The sequence below is a fragment of the Trichosurus vulpecula genome, chromosome 5 (assembly GCF_011100635.1).
Source record: "Trichosurus vulpecula isolate mTriVul1 chromosome 5, mTriVul1.pri, whole genome shotgun sequence".
In the NCBI taxonomy this organism is placed as follows: Eukaryota; Metazoa; Chordata; class Mammalia; order Diprotodontia; family Phalangeridae; genus Trichosurus; species Trichosurus vulpecula.
Genome location: NC_050577.1, coordinates 17482209 through 17489453, shown reverse-complemented (window position 1 = coordinate 17489453; position 7245 = coordinate 17482209).

The window sequence follows — 7245 nt, the reverse complement described above, 5'->3', positions numbered from 1 at the left end:
ATCCTTTAAGTATTTATCTGTTGAGAAATGGTATATAATTTTATACATCTAAATCAATTCTCTGTACATTTTGGGTGTCCGTTTTCAGAGATGCTTAATGCAAATATCCTCCCCCCCATACTTTGTATCTTTTTATCTTATTCTAGCTGCACTCATTTTGTTTGTGCAAAAGTGATACAATTTTATTTAATCAAAATCGTCTGTCTTATCTTTTATATTCTCCTATATCCTTTGTCTTCTTGTGTATTCTTTCCCAACTCTCAGATGTCAAATATGTAATTTTCCATTCTCTTCTATGTTTTTTATCTAAAAAAATGTTCAGACCATTTGTCCCATTGGGACTAATAGAGGCTTATGATTTAAGATGTTAATCTAAACTGATTTCCCACCAACTTTTCCTGATATTTTAGCATTTCTTGTCAGATAAGTATTTCCTTTCAGAGGAGCTTAGGTTCTTGGATTTATTAAATATCATACTACTATATGCATTTCCTAGATCTTATTTATGTGATCTGATTTATTCCATCTAGCTGTATTTCTCTGTATTTCTCATCTAGTAATAGATAGTTTTAATAATTCATACTTATAACTTGAGATCTAGCAATAACAAACCTCCTTCGTTTCTATTTTGGGGGGAGTTCACAGTGAATGGAGAGGAAATTTTAAAAATCATAGGAAACTACTATGCCCAAGTACATACCATCATATGGAAAACTTAAAAGAAATGGATAAACATATTCAAAAATATAAAATACATTAACAAATTATGAAATAGAGAATCCAATAATTTAATGTTAGAAAAAGAAATTAAGCAAACCACAAATGAACTGCCAAAAGAAAAAAAAATCCTGGTCTAGATGGATTTACAAGTGAATTCTGCTAAACATTTAAAGAATAAACTATCCCTTTATTCAATATGGTCATCCAAAGAATGAAGAAAAAAGGCACCATACCACACTTTTCCTATCACATAAATATGGTTCTGATATACAAACCAGGGAGGGATAAAGCAGACAAAAGGCATTATAGCTTTTTCTTGCCTGGAAATAGACCTCTGCCTCACTTCATAGCCACCAGCTCCAAACCACATCCTCTTCCCACACTTACCAGCTCCCCTTTAAGTGTTATCTTCCTCTATTAGACTGTAATGTCCTTGAAGAGAGAAACTATCTTTCTTGCTTGTACCTGTATCACTAGCACAGTGTCTGGCATTATTAAGCCCTTAATAAAAGCCTTATGTATAGAACTATTTATGAATCTATGTATGAGAAAGGTACTACAATTAATATGTATCTATAGATAAATATAACTACTATCAATGTGAAATATTAAATAAGATTATAATTGCTAACACAGTGCTTTAACATTCACAAAGCATTTGACATATACTATCTCATTTGATATTTGACAAAATATTAGTAAAGAAGTCTCATGTTGATCAAGTACCATTCATACTAGGGATGCAAAAATGTGGTTCAACATTAATAAAATTATCAGCACAATTAGTAATATTAATAACAAATCAAGAAAAATCACATGGTTGTATCAGGAGGCAGGGAAAAAAGACCTCTCTGCAGGCTACTAGGTGCTTCCTTACCACTGTCATTTCTTCCTTCCCCCAAACAAGCCTGGTTCTGGCACTAGGCACCAGTGCCATGATAAGAATTGAAAGGAATTTACTCACCCTAACCTAAGTATTAAGCAAGAAGAGGGCAATTCTCACTGAAGGGATGAGAGGTTGTCTGGGGGAGGGGGGAAGGATCTGGAGGTAAGGGACCCTTTTCCGTGCCAACCCGGCCCAAAGGAAGATGTATTGATTAGTCCTAGCCTTGGAACAGTCTCATACATTTCTTTGGAGGAAGAAGCAACTCCTAAAATAGGAAGCCTCCAGAAGGTGGAAACAACTTGATGGAAAGGAAATCTGGCAACAGATGACCATAGCAAGAGCAAGAGAAGCCCCCAACAAATGGCATCGCCAAGGACAGGGAGAAGGAGCAACTTCAAAGATGGCATGATAAGCGGCTTGATGCTGGCATGTTGCCTTCAAGGCTCAGCTATGTGGAGCCTTTCCCAATTCTCCCCACTTGTTAATGTAGCCTCTCCAAGCCACTATGAACTCATTTTGTCTTGACTTTTCTGTGAATGAGTTCCAGTCCCGCCCTTTGTCCTTCCACCCCACCCCAGCTCCTACCACCACATAGGCTTCTGGAGGGCAGGGACTACTAATAAATGCTTGTGCCTAGCAAAATGCCAAGCCCACAGTAGGTGCTTAATAAATGCTTAACTAATGGAATTAGGGCCAAGCTACTGCCTTAGTACCTTGACTTGTCTAGGCGGTATTACTCTTCCACAGACTCCCATGCCTTCTCGGAAGTCCTCCAAACTCACTTGGTATTTAGTTTAGGGTGAGTAAATTCCTTTCAACACCCACGATGTCTCTGACAGTTTGTGTGAGAGCCATGCAAATTACCTTGGAATTTCAACAAGCCCAAGGAGGAACTTGGCAATATTAGAGGTGCCGGGATGTGTGTGAGGAGGGAAGCTGGTGAACTCTATCTTGCAATTCCTCAGGCCCAGTTCACTGTCCTCCTTACCATTCTTAAAATGAAGGGGATAAACTAGACAGTCTCTAAGGTACCTCCTAAGATTATGATTAAAACACCCATTTCTTATTTTTAATTGCTAATACCTTATTTTATTAATTTTTATTTAATGACTAATATTTTTATTGTATGCATTTTTCTTTAATTACTAGTATTGTGACAATATTATTTTCTATTATTCATCATTGCATAGGAGCTATGGCTGAAAGGGACCTTAAAAGTCATATAGTCCAACCTCCTAATTTCAAAGATGAAGAAAACTGAGGAGCAGAGAGAAGTGAACTGGCCCAAGATCATGCAGGTAATAAGGAATTCATCAAGAATTCGAACCCAGGGCCCTTGACTCCAAAGCTAGTCCTCTTTTCTCTTGACTACAAATGGACAGAGTTTTTGCTGCATTAGACATTGGCTAAGCTTTTGCTGGCCAGCCTGGGAACCCAACTACCAATTATAACATTGTTTCTATGGCAAAATGTGCTCTGAAGACCAAACTTTTAGAACATAATCTATTTGAAAATGAGAGATTCTCTGTAATAATAGGAATCAGAAGGACATCTGTTCTTTGAAGGGTTGTTGGGTCTTAAAATAAGCACAGTTTTTTTTTAACTTTGAGTGACTAGTATTAATTCAAGAATACTGCCCACATAGTAAGTGATCTGGGCATAAAACCCAATTCAATGAGCTCCTTGCGAAAGAGGAATGAGCCTTCCTTCATTAGACCCATTCGTTGGAGGTAGATGTGAGCATGGAACTCATAGGGCACCAAATGATTTCCTGACAGGTGCCCTATCTCTTCCGGAAGGTGCTGCCCGATTCTTCCTTTTCCGTGGACAGGCGCTGTAGCCAAGTCAACAAACATTTATTAAATGCTTGCTATGTGCCAAGAATAAATGCTGGGAACACAAATACAAGCAAAAAGAAAGACAGTCCCTGCCCTCAAGGAGTCTACAGTCTGATGAGGAAGACAGACTATGGAGTTTGCAATGTGGAAGACAAAGAGATCTTAAAATCAGGGGGTGGGGGTTGTGGAGAAGTCCAGAGAGTCAGGCATGAAGAGATGCACATGGTTGGGCTGGGCATTTCCTCAAAATGGAGGTTTTGGGGAGAACTCATCAACCAAAGGTCAGAACCGAACTTGACTCTGGTCATCGCGCATCTGGAGCATTGCACTCCATTTTGTTTGGATGCACATTTTAGGAAGGACATTGAGACGCTGGAGAGTGTCCAGAGGAGGACAGTCAGGAGCATCAAGGACCTCAAGATCATGCCATCTGATGGTTAGCTGAAAGAACTGAGAATGTTTATCCTGAAGAGGAGAAAGCCAAGTACTTGAGGGACTGTCATATGGAGAAGGGACTAGGCCTGGAGCAGAAGTAGGTGTGATGGGCAAAAATTATGAAAACGCAAATTAAGGGCTGAAGAAGGGCAAACGTCCCAGTGTCTACGATTACCCCACAGTGGACTGGGCAGTCTTGGGAGGTTGGGGGTCTCCTTCTTTAGAGGTCTTCAAGTAAAGGCTAGATGCCCCCACTTGCTGGCAATGTTGTAAGGAGGTTAGAGGTTGTTCTTGCTTAAAGGCTGGACTAGAGGGCCAAGCAGCTCCTTCTTCCCACCTCTGAGATTCCATGATTTATTCAAATTTCAATGCCAATCTCAGAAACAAAATGTAGCACCCCTGTGGGGACTCATTCCTCAATTCTCACTTGCATTGTCTATGTCACTAGAAGACAGCTGATTATTTTTCCCTTTAGGATTGTAGGAGTTGCCATGAGCAGCTGGGATTTACACTGCCTTTACTCATGAGCCCCCACCCAGAGTTCTATTCAAAGACTATCAGCCAATAGCATCAACTAGCTTTTGGAAGAGTATTTGCCAAGGTTGTACAGTGAGAACAATGGATTCAAAACAGGGAACCAAACCAGGGATACACAATTCTTCTGGCCTGGGGAGGGTGGGCTCAAAGTTAAAGTAAAAGGTAGTGAGGTCCTTCTGTAGGGAGCACATGGGACAAAGAGTATCTCAAAAGGGCTGGCCCCAGTATTCCTTTTCTCCCTTTGTGGAGCTCTCTGATGGGCTTCAAGGATGGGTCCCTTTCTAGAGGCCAGTATTCTCTCCACCAAGAACGGTGAGGATGGAGGTCAGATTCTGTGAAGCTGCTTGGGTGGCTATTTTCACGTATTTGTGTCTATGTTTGTCCTTGGCATGTTTCTCTCTACTTTGGATAACATGGTCATTGGAAGAAGGAAGGAAGAGAGAGAGAGAGAGAGAGAAACTTTTGTTTTCTCTCCTTCAAGGGGGTCCCTCTCAGGGGCTTGGCTCCAGTTAGAATCCTTGACTCTAGAAATGAAATTTTCCACCTTGGCTTCCACTCTGGACCCACACTCTTTAACACATGGTTCAATGGGCGTGACTGATACTCTCAGCCTATAACACTGCCTTATTTCCTGACCCAGTCAAAGATCTTCACATCTCCTAAAGAGATCACAGGATGTAAAACTTCATCAAGTCCATTGGTTGGTTGATTGATTGAATAATTGAGGGTGGGGAGCCTTATAAAAAGACAGACAATTCAAGTATCCATGATTTCATCTGGGGGGGTGGGGGAGGATTCTTTCTTCCACTTCACAACTTGGTTTGAGAGTCACTGGTGACAAAAAGTCCATCCCCCATGTGTAAAGCTGCCCTTTGCACACTTGGCTAGGCTGGTTCTTGGACAATAGACATCCAGTTTATCACTGGGCTTGTATTGACAATGCCAATGCAGGAATTCTGACCACAGCTCACCAGCTGACCCCACCTGCACTGGCCAAAATGAACACTGGGTTCTCTTGCACCAATTGTGGACCTGGACTCAGGAGGTGTGGTTCAAATTCCACCTCCAACACTTACCAGCTATGTGACTTGGAAAAATGGCTTTACTTCTCTGAAACTCACTTTCATCATCTGTAAAGTGGGCATACAATATCTATCCTCCCTACCTCAGAGGCTGTTGTGACGAAAGCATTTTATAAAAAATAAGTATGATAGAAATGTGCATTCTTCTTAGGGAGCAGAGAAACATCAACTCTAAAAGACGTTGATTTAAAACATTTTATCAAAAGAGTAACACAGGACATTAACACAACTAGCTAAGCTTGCTTAGCAACAACTTAGTTTTAAATCAATTAATTCAATGAATAAACCATCATAACAATATTATGGGCTATGTCCTCATTGATCAATCAACCAGGAGAAGGAGAAAGGCCACGTAACAACAAAAGGCAACGATAAAAATTATTTTAAAAATAAACCAACAAACAAGCCTCCTGGGTCCAGAGAGGATGGCCTGGAGGACTTGGTGCTTTCAGCTGCAGGACTTCTGCCCTGGGCCCTGGGCTCTCCTGATTGTCCACAGCCCTCTCTATTTGGGGGGTCCAGTGGCTTTCACTTTATCCCCACCCCACCCCATGTTCTTACCGTCCAGGATGCCAAAGACAACTTCTAGCTCACAGTACTGCCTCCACCTCCCCCCACCTTCCAACCACAATCAAATTAATGTGGTCATTCCTATTGGAAAGTGTGTATCAATTTATTACCCTCTGATTTGACTCACTGGGTAACATTTCTCCCTGGCTGCCATTCTCTTACATGTGCTGTGTCCCCAGTTAGATGTAAGATTCCTGAGGGCAGGAGCCGTCTCATTTTTTGTCTTTGTAGCCCACGAGCTTGGCATAGTACCTGAGCACATAGTAAGTGTTCACTAAATGCTTTTTCATTGATTCGTTGATTCATTCCTTACCATGTGCCAGGCATGGAGCTAGGCACTGGGGCTTTAAATACAAACGAAAAAATAACCCTTCCTCTCCAGGAGCTAAGATTCCATTCGGGAAGATAACACATACATACGAGCATATACCTAATGAAGACAAGGGTGTTTTGGGGGTGAGGGAGAGACTCTCACCAAGACCCTTTGCCTAGTTTATCTCCCTCATATTTCCCCTTCTATGATCGTGAGTGTATCTAGGACTCTTCTGGTCCTGCTTTTTTCTCTTTGCCTGGTTCCATAAAGGTCTTTCCAGATGTACCTGTGAGCGTTGTATGTGTCAGTTTTAATTGAGTTGTATTATCCATTATATTCACGTTTCTCAGCTTATTTAAAAATTGTCCTCTTGTTGGATGTTTGGGTCGTGTCCGGTTTTTCAAAATTCCAAGGCACGCTGTGAGTCATCCTCGCACAGATAATTCTTAAAAACCATTGATCTTTGAAGACTATAATCACAGCCTGGATCGGCTTCCTCTGGCTCCCCAAAGTGTGAAGTCCTTCAAAGGTGGTGGCATCAGCAATCACTACTTGCAACAGAAACCAAGTCTATTGTTTTAAGTTTAGCTCTGTGCGTGGCTGGAGCTTAATAATCATTTGCTGGGTTTAAGTGTGTTGGCCAGTGTGGGAATTTGTTCTGCTTTGACTATGCATGTTTATAACAAGATTTTACCCCCTTTGCTTTCTCAATGAAAGGGGAAGGTGAAAGGAAGAGAAGATGGGTCTTTGAAAATTAAAAAAATATTGAATTAAAAATTTTTAAAAATGCATTTAATTGCTTAACTCTAATGTAGCCCAAAAGAGGCCATGCCACATTTCTAAAGTCTACTGTGGATGATAGTT